We start from the raw sequence: 12,599 nt of genomic DNA, 5'->3' as shown, positions 1-12,599 counted from the left end.
GGTCAGCACCTATTGTGTCACGGCTCCAGGTCTCAGCTGTATACTCAGCCATCAACAGCAAGCAATTAGGAAAGTCAGACTGCCTTTGGACATGGCTCGGACCAAATCCGAATGTCAATATGTTCCTAGGAAGAAGAGCGACTGCTACTTGCACTGAACTTGCACATCTAGAAAATTTGGTTTTAAGCCAGTAGCCTAATCTCTCCAGGGTGGAAGGCAAAGATAAGCGGCTGGTGAGCAGACACAGCCTGGTTACACTGAAGCCTTTACCAGCAGGGTACTGCTAATTCACAAAGCAGATGTCCTCTCAGCCGTGCACCTCTTAATGATCTTAAAGTGCAAATCAAAAGAGACCCACAGACCTGTCTCCCTGCAATATTAATTACAGCAAAGATTACATGGCAAAAAGGACACAAACAACCTCTGCACATTTTTAGTAGTTTTCTTCTACTATAAAGACTTTGCACCTAATTTATCAACAGGGAGAAAATAGAATTTTGTCTTCATATTTGTCAATTTGTGTTAAGGCAACGGTCCCTGTGCCATATTTATAAAAGAGGTGCAGAGCAATTGTTAAAGGGGTCGTCTCATTTCAGTAAATGGCATTTATCATGTAGAGAAAGTTAACACAAGGCACTCACTAATGTATTGTGATTGTCCATATTGCTTCCCTTGCTGGATTGTCCATATTGCTTCCCTTGCTGGCTGGATTCATTTTTCCATCACATTATACACTGCTTGTTTCCATGGTTATGACCACCCTGCAATCCATCAGCGGTGGCCGTGTTTGCACACTAAAGGAAAAAGCGCCAGCCTATGTGCACTCCCACGGTCCCGACCACCAGAGAGGCCGGTACTTTTTCATATAGTGTGCAAGCACGACCACCGCTGATGGACTGCAGGGTGGTCGCAACCATGGAAAGAAGTATATAATGCGATGGAAAAATGAATGAAACCAGCAAAGGAGGCAATATGGAGAATCACAATACATTAGTAAGTGCCTTGTATTAACTTTGTCTACATGATACATTTTTACATTTGCAGAAGTGAGATAACCCCTTTAAAGTGTCTATGAAGGGTCTCATTTATCCAGGTCATGGTATATCAGAAGTTCTAAGTCAAAGCAACTGGACTTGTATTTTCTCTGGAAGATGTTTTGATAATCATCCGACTGGCTTTCTCAATTAGGGCTCATGCACACAACCGTATTTTTTATCCATATCCGATCCTCATGAGGCCACACAATATGCAGAAAACACACCGTGTACTGTCCGCGTCTGTATGTCTGTTCTGTGGCCCCTGCAAAAAAACAGGACATGTCGTATACTTATCTGTTTTACGGACAAGGATAGGACTGTTCTACAGATGGCAGGATGTTCCGTTCCACAAAAGGACTTCATGAAAGTAAAATGAGTGAAGCTAATAGATGTGATTAAACAACCTCTTACAATGCTCTCCTAACACCTCTCCTGAGGCAGTTTAATCGCACCTAATAGCTTCAGTCGTGCACATTGCAGTAAACATCTTACTTCCATGAGGTACTTTACCTGGTTATAGATTATGATAAACAGGTTATGCTGACTGAAGGGTGAGTCACAAGTATTTAATGTCAGAGATTTCTTGTACAAGTCATTCTAATTAGAAATCCAAAACATCTTGAAGAGAAAACACAAGAAGTCCAGTTGACTTATTGCTACTGCCACAAGCTCTGGGGTAGTGGCTTTGTCTGTAACAGTCAATCACAGTTGCAATCCCCACACTGATGCTTCCTAGGGTCAGGGCAGTGTTAGGAGGACACATCCTTTCTTCTCCCGAAGCAAACCCTGATTTTGGAGCTCCTGCCTCATGGTAGTTAGGGTGCTGTTGGTATTATAGGTTTGGTGTGGCTGAAAGGCAAGAGGTGTAGGGTGCAGTGGCCGTATGATGCTTGAGTCAATAAACAGGCTAGTTCTAAAAAAAAAAAAAATGTTTCTCTGTACTAAAATGCAGAATGAGAGTTGCAATAATCCAACGGTATCAAAACAAAGTTTCAAACAATTCACAGTGCAAATCTTCCCAGATCACAATATATGGATGTATGCAAGGATGGGAATCGTAGTACTCTTTCCCTCTTTCTCCCTAAGCAGATCCTCAGAAATATTACTGTTACAATGGTGGATGTGATTTTCAACTGAGGAATACAGGATTAAGACCATGTCCAAGTGTGAAGGGTGTTTTAGCAATGCCTCTCTCACTGCAGTAATGCCTGTTGCAGCCTTAGGCTACATGAACATGAACGTATTTTGTTTCCATGTCCGTTTTTTTGCGGATAGGATGCGGAACCATTCATTTCAATGGGTCCGCAAAAAATGCTGACAGCACACGTGTACTATCCGCATCCGTATGTCCGTTCCGTAGCCCCGCAAAAAAAATAGAGCATGTCCTATTCTTGTCCATTTTGCGGACAAGTATAGGCATTATTACAATGGATCCACAAAAAAACAAAACAAAACAAGCCATACGGTTGTCATCCGTTTTTTTTTCCGGCTCCGTGATTTGCAGACTGCATGTAGCCTTAAACAGCAAAATACCTTACTGACTGAATCCAATGCTCGGCCATACAGATTCTGGACCTTTTGAGTTAACTCTTTATCTCTCTTTTTGAAGTACTGTAAAAATGGTGAGAACTTTCTCTGGAGTAGATATTCCTCAGAGATGGTGGTTCTTTGGCTTAGTCCTGGGAGGAGTGAAGCACTTGTAGCTTCTCCCCCTAGTTCTACAAACTCAAGAGTGACTATACTGAGCTAGGGGTGCATCTAAATCCACACTTAAGCTCTTGCAGGGGCTGAGTTACGATTGTTAACCCTGATCGATCCATACAAAAGCTATTCTGGGTCAAATATAATGCATCAATACAGTAAATAACATTAAATGACTAGAACAGTTTGCAATTGCCCTGGTCTGGGTTACAGCTCTACTGATATAGCAATTGTTAAATTTAGCACTGGAAAACTATCACATTCTGACTTATTTTCACTTGCCAGTGCGATGACAGGTCAGGAGCGGAGTGAAGTTGAGACATGTTTGGGGACTTTTCCAAATGCCCCAATAATAAATAAGTACTCTATAAGAACACCCACAAAGCAGCTGGATTTCTGAAATTGACCTAGCAGGCACAAAAAATTACTTTTGTCATTTGTCTTACAAGTAAAACAACTAAAAAGTTGCAATCTACTCCAAAATAAAGGTTAGCTGGGTAGGCTATCAATATAAAAATATTGGAAAGCCCCTTTAAGAATGAATCAAGAGACTTCTGGCTTTCATCAAAAGCATAATGAAGACGGTAAAGAAATAAAAGCAAATTAAAAGGAATAAAAACCTACAAACCTTCTAAAGTGGCGTCTTCAAAAGCAGTCCTTACTGAAGAACCAGGAACTCTGCAGTAATCTTCAACTACTCCTAAGGTATCAAAGGTTGCTGCAGGGCAAAAAATAAAATTCACGAGTGATGCAAATAGGAATAGGGGGTTAAAGGTCTAGCGTTTCACATTCACTGACTTGGTGTGACTTGTAAGGGATTTATATCGTGGTGAACAAAATTATTAATTTACACAACAAAGTTAGTAAATGCAACTACAAAACCCATTTCACAGTCTGCAGGAAACATCAGTATGAGTGTTAGGGCATGTTGTGGCTTCTCGGACCTGTAATATGCCTTATATGCAGATTTGCTGAGGATTTAACTATTTGGATCTTCTATTAGTTTGCTGCAAAATCTTATGCAACAATTACTTTTATGCTATCTGGCAGAGGTTTTCTTCCCTAGAGTCATTGCTTCTCGGACAGAATGAAGTGCAACATATGATTTGGTGCCATAAAACAGAAATGTTGGAATCTACGTGCTCCTGTACAGCGCCCGTGCGCATGAGCCCCAAATAAGTGTGCAGAGAGCTATCCAGTCCTTCAGTAGACACCGATGATGGTAACAGGTCTCAAAACAGGACACAAAGGAAATATTGCTAAACTTTGCCATTGGGAAGGTTTCCCATGCCCTTGTTCTGGAACGGTTCTGGTCTTAGTCAATAATAAAGGACAGGACTTCAGTGTAAGTTTAGCCTAAAATATTCACTATGAGAAACTTGAATAGCTCCTAGATAGGACAAACCCAGGCACTCAGCATATACACAGATATAATACAAAAATGTATATCCAAAAATGTATCTTTATTAAAAATCAATAAAACAAATAAACAGATGCATAAATTGGCAAAGACAAACATAACCACATGGAGAGTGCACAAAACACGTCGGGACATCAGGTTATAGCATTGCAAGTAGTTGGAAAGGTGGGATGATGGAAAAACAAGTATAAATAAATATAAAACCAAACCATGTGGCTCCCCCACCTAGATAAAAAACCATGATTCACAACATATACACAATACAGACCTAGCTAGTGGCACCTCCCAGAGACCCCGACACATGTTTCGCATCAGCTTCCTCAGGGGGAGTATTCCAGTTTTGTATTTTATTGCTCATTGGTCTCCTATGAGAAACTTGACCAAAACAGCCATAAATGCAAAATTATATGTAAAGCTCTTTGAAATGGCAGTGGTCTAGAGCTGCAGGCTGTGATCACCACTTAAGGAACTGCCTTTTTATTTTTGGACTTCACAAAGGCAAAGAGAAAATTATGATATCGTTTTCTATAGAAAATAAGAAGCTTTCAGGTCATAGTTGTGATGTGCCGGGGCCCAAGGCAGACCTCCGGGGCGTCAAGTAAACAGGACATGGCAACACAGACTAGCAGCTACAATTAGCAGAGCTGCATCAGGACCTGCAGATGTATGCACAGGCGCACTATGCGGAACAGCGGGTGTGGACCCACTGCACCACTGACTTGCAATACTCTGGAGGGGCGAAACTAAGCAACTCCCTGGTATTCACTAGAGCCTCAGATGGTGAGGATAGACTTGAGCCAGTAAAGTAGTTGCCAGCGGCTACTCCAGAGCAATCCCCTAGTCAGTGACAGCTGGTCCAGACAGACCAGGAGGTACCTGAATTAGGTACCGGCAGGAAGCGTAGACAGGCAGGCAGAGACGAAACCTGGATCAACGGCACAAAACAAGAGAAACACAGATCAGAGATACAAGGCACAGAACAGGCTAGAGATTCATACAGGCTAGAGATTCCCCCTCTGGGGAAGCCAGGGACCCTCTCACGAAGGCAGACACAGAACAGACAAACGGATGCAGTTACGCACTGCTAGGCGAACAAGGTACAGATCAGGAACATAACATAACATTATACAGAGCAGGACATGACATAAAACCCCAAAACAGAGCAGGTACAGACAAACGAAGACCAACAATGTAAAACCAGGTGACATCATGCAGAAGGGTAACAGGAACCCCAGGACAGAAGCAAGGTGCTACACCTAGCCAGGCACAGACAAGACTGAAAATGACTTCCAGCCCCACAGCCACTAGATAGATAAGGCTGGATAATGAGGGCACCTGGAAAGCCCCACCCAGGCACAGATCAGGGAAGTTAACCCCAACAGAACCGGAGAACCGAAAATAAGACAAAACAGGCTGCAGCACATGCCATTGCCCCTGGCAACCAGCATACATGGAGACACCCGCAGCCAGTATGCCAGGGCACAACCAACCCGTGACACCACAGACAAACAAGAAAGCATCACGGGGAGAGCTAACATCCCAAGACACAACAGACACGGGGAGAGCAGCATACACAGGCGAGATAAAGACACCGTAGCCAGCACGCAGCCCCAAGCAACTAGCCTGCACAGGTAACAGCCTGCAGCCAGTACGCAAGGGAGAATGCATCCAGTCTACATGGACAACTGTCACAATGAATCGCACTGTAGCAATAGTAACAGTTTGTAAGGCTGAAAGAAAGACATCTGTCCATCCAGTTCAGCCTGTTATCCTGCGATCCAGAGGAAGGCAAAATTCCTTCATGAGGTAGAAGCCAATTTTCCTCATTTTAGGGGGAAAAAATCCTTCCCGACTCCAATCAGGCAATCAAAATAACTCCCTGGATCAACGACCCATCTCTAGTAGCTATAGCCTGTAATATTATTACACTCCATAAATACATCCAGGCCCCACTTGAACTCTTTTAGTGAACTCACCATCACCACTTCCTCAGGCAGAGAGCTCCATAGTCTCACTGCTCTTACAGTAAAGAATCCTCTTCTGTATTTGTGTACAAACCTTCTTTCCTCCAGATGCAAAGGATGTCCCCTCATCACAGTCACTGTCCTGGGGATAAATAGATGATGGGAGAGATCTCTGTACTGACCCCTGATATATTTATACATAGTCGTCTTTTTTCAGTCGTCTTTTTTCTAAAGTGAATAAACCTAATTTTGATCATCTTTCTGGGTACTGTAGTCCATCCATTCCAGTTATTACTTTAGTTGCCCTCCTCTGAACCCCCTCCAGCTCTGCTATGTCTGCCTTGTTCACAGAAGCCTAGAACTGTACACAGTACTCCATGTGTGGTCTGACTAGTAAGTATAATCTATATGAGGGGCCTGGGCATTCGGGGACATGTTTTAGACATTGGATAACCCCTTTAAATCACTTTTATTGCAATACAATTTCTGAAATTCTTTTAATTCCTGGAAATAAATCTGCAATGCACTATGCATTTGGTAACTAGAAAACAGTTATACACTTTATAATTTTAAGAAATCTATGAATTTGTCCTCAGAAAAAGCAAAAAAAAAAGCTCTATATGTAAGTCCTGGAAATGCAGAGAATCATGTGCAAGACTAAATGGGAATAAAAGAAACATGTGAAAAGTAGGAGGTTCTGTCTAGCAGTTCTGAGATGACTGCAGGCATGCCCATTAGTGAGCTTCCTTCTCTCCTCAGTTTTTTTTTTACAGGCGGAACTTACTTTTTACAGGTTCAGGCATTGTAACTAAGGACCTAGGAGCAGCATGAAGATACCTAGTATAAAGGACAGGTGAGAACTGATTTTCTATCATCAGTAGAACACCCTGCTTATCACTGATTATAGTATAAGGGATAGGAGAGAACACAGGAGAGAGGTGAGAACTGATTTTCTATCACTACTAGAACATGCTGCTTATCATTGTGTATAGGATAAGGACAGGGGAGAACACAGCAGAGGTGAGAACTGATTATCTATCACCACTAGAACACTCTGCTTATCACTGTTTATAGTATAAGGACAGGAGAGAACACAGGAGAGAATTGAGAATGGATATTCTATCACCACTAGACAGCCCTGCTGCCATGGTCCTTCTGGTGACAGATATCAGGAGACTGGCGGAGCATGGAGGAATCTAACAGCCTCTTTGATTACTCTTGATTCAGTGTTGTTGTTGTTAATGACCACATCCCTTGTTTTAGGTGTAGCTTAGTAGTCATTACTTCTACCCAATTTAGTCTTACCCCACCCTTCTTGACTGTGCGGTAAGATAGATTAATTTGGTTTTGGAAGAGCTGGTTTGTGGTCCTCTCTGGAGTTCCTGCTCGTCCATCTCACTACAGAAGTTAAGTGTCGCGTTTGTTTGTGTTTTGTTTTCCCTTCCTTGTTGGTTGTTACTAGGCCTCAGGGAGACGCTTGTTTCTTCATCTGGGAAGTAACGGGTTGTCTCAGCCCTGCCAATATCCTTAGGGATCTTTAGGGTCTCCAGGGTCCCAGGTTCTAGGGTATGGGCATTCCTACCTTCAAGGGGTGCCCATACGGTTAGGAGTCAGGGCCAGGAGTAGGGTTCTCTAGGAGGTAACCTTTTCCTTTCCCTAGCATTGAGGCCTAGTGGCTTTCCCTTTCCCTCCTGGTTGTCAGTGTGGTGATTCCTCCTATACCTCATCCGTGACATTATCTTACCGCCTAAAAAACACAATTTTTGGCAGCTATGGATCCTATGTCTGCACTGGTCAGGAAGCTGCAGGGGCTGTCTAGGGAGGTAGCAGACCTCCGTGCGACAGTCTTGTAGATTCAGAGACCACATGCAACTGGTTCCGATGGTGGGTACCTGCCCTGCCCTGAACCTACGGTTGCCCACCCAGACAGATTTTCCAGGGGTAGTGACAATGTCATTCGGTTCAGGGAGTTGGGTAAATTATGCTTTAAATTGCATCCATACTCTTCTGGGGATGAGTGTCAACGTGTGGGTATGATCATTTCATTGCTTTTTCTCTGCTGACCGGATCACCATCCCTCCGGTCGGTAGATGATTTTTTTAGAGCCTTGGGTCTTATTTACGAGGACTTGGATCGGATCTCTCAGGCCGAGACCAAGTTACGTGGTTTACGGCAGGGAGAGCGCTCCGCAGAGATCTATTGCTCTGAATTTAGGAGATGGGCTACGGATACGGAGTGGAATGATCCTGCTCTTCGTAGCCAGTTCTGTCAGGGTCTATCTGAGAGGCTGAGGACGCATTGACCTTTCATAAAAAACCTGAGTCATTGGAAGCAGCTATGTCCCTTGCTCTACGTCTTGATAGATGCCTGAGGGAGAGATCTAAGGGTCCTCACCCTCAGGACGTACTGTCAAATAAGGTGGCGGCTTCCTTTGACACCTACGGTTAAGAGACACCTGTGGTTACGCCTTGTGATGAGCCTATGCAGTTAGGGAGAGCTGCTCCTGGGACTGCTGGCAAAAAAAAAGGACATTTTATGAATATTTGTCCGTATATACAGCGTCAAGGTGAAAAAAACAACAAAAAAACTTCTAATCCCCAAATTACTATTGGTGGTGTGGGTGGGGAGCAAGAAAACTTACTTTTGTCATTTACTGGTGGTACCTGATTTCTCCTGTCTGCCGAGGTGGCGCTGGAGTCTAGAGCTGTGGAAAACTAGGTATTTACCCAGAAATGCTTGTCGCAGGTGGTGAATGACATCCATTTAAGAGTGGGTGTTTTTCATCAAGAAGTCATTTCATGTTTTAGCAATTTAGCGCAGGGCAAAGGAGAGCATCTGAGCATGAACTGCTCCGATGTTCAAGTCAGGGGGCTGCCGGGGTGAAAATGGAGGTATGTCCGGGTTCAACTCTGAACCCGGACAACCCCTTTAATAGATCGTTCTCTGTGGTTACCACTAAAACTGTACCCTCGTTCATTTACGAATTTTCTGATGTATTTTCTGAGTGCTAACTAGGAGTTGCCTCCGTGTCGGGAGTATGATTGTCCCGTCAATCTTATTCCCGGAGCTAAACTGCCCAAATCTTGGTTGTATAATCTTTCGGAACCTGAAAGAAAGGTCTTGCAAGAGTATATTACCGAGAGTTTGGCGAAGGGACATATCAGCCATCCAAATCCCCAGTGGCTGCTGGGTTTTTCTTTGTAAAATAAAAAGATGGTACTCTTAGGCCATGTCTGGACTTCCGTGAGCTCAACCGTATTACCGTCCGTGATCCTTACCCCCTTCCTTTAATTCCGGATTTGTTTAATCAGATTGTCAATGCCAAGGTGTTCTCTAAATTGGATCTGAAGGGAGCATATAATTTGGTAAGGATCAAGGAGGGGGACAAATGGAAGACGTATTTTAATACCCCTGAGGGTCATTTGAGAATCTGGTCATGTCTTTTGGGTTAACCAATGCTCCAGCAGTTTTTCAACACTTTTTCAATGACATCTTTCATCATTTGGTGGGGAGGTTTGTTGTTGTATATCTGGATGACATACTAATTTATTCTCCAGACATGGAGACTCATCAGGATAATATGAGACAGGTGTTACAGATCCTAAGGGAGAATAAGTTGTATCCTAAGATGGAAAAGTCTGGGTTACCTGCTCTCATCCTCAGGTTTTCGTATGGATCCTGAGAAAGTCCGTGCTGTGTTGGACTGGGATCGCCGAGGCCTCTGAGGGACAGTGTAGATAGAAGCGTACTAGCAGTATAGCTACTGAGAGATTCTCAGAGAGGGACACTATATAACCAGAGAAGTATCTCTATAGGGCGTCTAGCTAACTTAGTGCGGCTCAGATGATGGAATGCCTGGTGTCGGCTGACACTACAGGCATCAAAGTGTATTAACACAGATCAGATACAAAGTAGCCTGCACGTGGCTAGAGTGAGATGGTATCCCTCTGATCTACCACAAAAAAGTATAGACACTGTACCCACAGGTCCAAGCCCTCCATATGTAATTTTAACAACTCACTTATGTTTTTTGTGGTATATTTTGTTTAATAAAGAAAGTAATAAAGGTTATATTTTAATGATAAGACCAGAAACAGGAATTTATAGTCGCAAGTCTTTTGGAATATTTAATTTGACCTCCTGGGTTTAGTGGGTCATTTGAAATAAGGCATATGGGTTCCATCTGCAGTTTGGCACATTTTCTGGTTCTCAAACTTCCGGTATTCCTGAGGAGGAAAGATTTTCCTCTTCTTTGTCTTCTATTTGGCGGAAAATTCAAAATAAGCTGAAAAAGATGGGCAACAAGTATAAGCGTGTGGCTGACAGGAGACGTATGAATGGTTCGGACCTGAGAGTGGGTGATTCTGTGTGGCTGTCCACAAGAAACATTAAGCTTAAGGTACCTTCTTGGAATTTGGGCCCAAGATTTATTGGCCCTTATAAGATCACTGCCATTGTTAACCCTGTAGCCTTCCGTCTTGAACTTCCTCAGGCTTTGAAAATTCATAACGTATTTCATAAGTCATTGTTGAAGAAATGTGTCAAACCTGTTGAGCCATCCTCCTTGCCTCCCGCTTCTGTCATGGTGGATGGTAATTTAGGATTTCAGATCAACAGGATTGTGGACTCCCGAGTTCTCCGTAGATCCCTCTATTATCTCGTCCACTGGAAAGGGTACGGACCAGAGGAGAGGATGTGGGTTCCAGCAGCCAATGTTAATGCTAATTGTCTTGTGAAGGCCTTTCAGAGAGCTCATCCTGATAAGGTCGGTCCTGGGTGCACGGAGGTCAACCGTAGAAGGGGTCCTCTGTGGAGTTCCTGCTCGTCCATCTCACTACAGAAGTTAAGTGTCGCGTTTGTTTGTGTTTTGTTTTCCCTTCCTTGTTGGTTGTCTCAGCCCTGCCAATATCTTTAGGGATCTTTAGGGTCTCCAAGGTCCCAGGTTCCAGGGAATGGGCATTCTTACCTTCAAGGGGTGCCCATATGGTTTGGAGTCAGGGCCAGGAGTAGGGTTCTCTAGGAGGTGACCTTTTTCTTTCCCTAGCGTTGAGGCCTAGTGGCTTTTCCTTTCCCTCCTGGTTGTCAGTGTGGTGTTTCCTCCTATACCTCATCCGTGACACCTGCTTATCACTGTTTATAGTATAAGGACTGGAGAGAACATAGGTGAATTGAGAACTGATTATCTATCACCACTAGAACACCTTCCTTATCACAGTTTATAGTATAAAGGACAGGAGAGAACATAATAGAATATTTTTAAGCTTTAGTCAGTCAGTAAATTTCTATCGACTACCCATAAAACTAGCCTCGACCCCGACTCCACAGCTTGTGTAAACCTAGCACCCACCTCTATATGATCACTATATGAGGGTGATGCAGACTTTGTATAGTGGGCTTTGTACAGTAATAGTATGGTAATATGATTTAGTCACTATTTAGAGGTATTGTTAGTGGTCATGGTGTGGCAATACAAGGGTTGGGGGCATATACAATGTTTAGTAGAGTATAACACGGCACTCACCCGGGAGTAAGAATCTTCTTACTTTATTGCTTTCTGCGGGTTACATAAACATGGACATGAACATTTAGGTGACGGCCGTTTCGTGCATACCTGCACTTCGTCTGGCCTTCCCACACAAACTGTGGCACGCCCCTTAAAGTCACTTAATTAACCACATTATACAGCACATGATACAAATCATAGCACTAAAAACAAAGATAAAAATGTGTATCTGAGAGACCGGGAATTTCACCCTAACCTTAAAGTATTGCAAGATATTTCATAAAAACACACTAAGGTCATTCCTGTCATTTAACCCTAGAGGGCCCAACGCTCTAGTTTTTATGATAATTTCTGCCTCCTTTTGCAATAACATTTTTTCTCTATCTCCTCCTTTTGTTACCTGTTGTAAATGAAACAAATTACAAAACTGCATTTGGCCAATATCGCCTCCATGTTGCTCGCACATGTGGTCGATTAATCTCGGTGCTCCCAATTAGTTTTAAGAGAGCGTGCATGCTCGCCAAAGCGAACCTGCATCGCCCTGATTGTTTTCCCTATATAATATAAACCACATGTGCATATAATGGCATACACTACATAGTTAGTCTTACAGGTAAAAAACTCCTAACCACTACAGGACCGCCGTACGCAGGATTGCGTTTTTGCGGCGGCCCTGTTATTCCTCCTGGACGCGCCGGCGCGTCCTCTCGCGAGACGCGAGATTTCGGGCAGAGCCGGCCCGCGCATGCGCATTGCGGGCCGGCAAAAGTTAAAGGAGCGTTTCGTCACCAGCCTGCCAGCCAATGATCATCGCTGGCAGGCTGGTGATTTTCAAAAAATCAAATCAGAAGCCATCTAACACCTTATATTTATAAATATAAGCTGTTAAATGGCTTCTGTGCTCCTCTGCTGGTCCTTTTCGTCGGTTGGTCCCAGCAGAGGAGCACACATCACAGTGAGTACACCAAACAGTA

General features: G+C 43.5%; 1 protein-coding gene across 3 annotated transcripts in view; it reads right to left on the bottom strand.

Annotated features, from left to right (window-relative positions):
• Positions 1-12,599, bottom strand: part of TMLHE (trimethyllysine hydroxylase, epsilon) — a 60,725-nt gene that overhangs the window by 33,360 nt on the left and 14,766 nt on the right. The window contains exons 1-2 of one of the 3 annotated variants that reach the window (XM_040442399.1): positions 8,588-8,634; positions 3,367-3,456 (exon numbers count right to left, since the gene is read on the bottom strand). The gene's annotated coding sequence lies outside the window, so the exon portion shown is untranslated. Of the gene's footprint in view, positions 1-9; positions 141-3,366; positions 3,457-8,587; positions 8,635-12,599 lie in introns of those variants that run through there. The other 2 variants (XM_040442398.1, XM_040442400.1) reach the window with 2 other exon arrangements.

Source organism: Bufo bufo, chromosome 8, assembly GCF_905171765.1.
Source record: "Bufo bufo chromosome 8, aBufBuf1.1, whole genome shotgun sequence".
Lineage (NCBI taxonomy): Eukaryota > Metazoa > Chordata > Amphibia > Anura > Bufonidae > Bufo > Bufo bufo.
The sequence above is the reverse complement of the archived record's forward strand: the minus strand, read 5'-3'. Positions and strand labels throughout refer to the sequence as shown.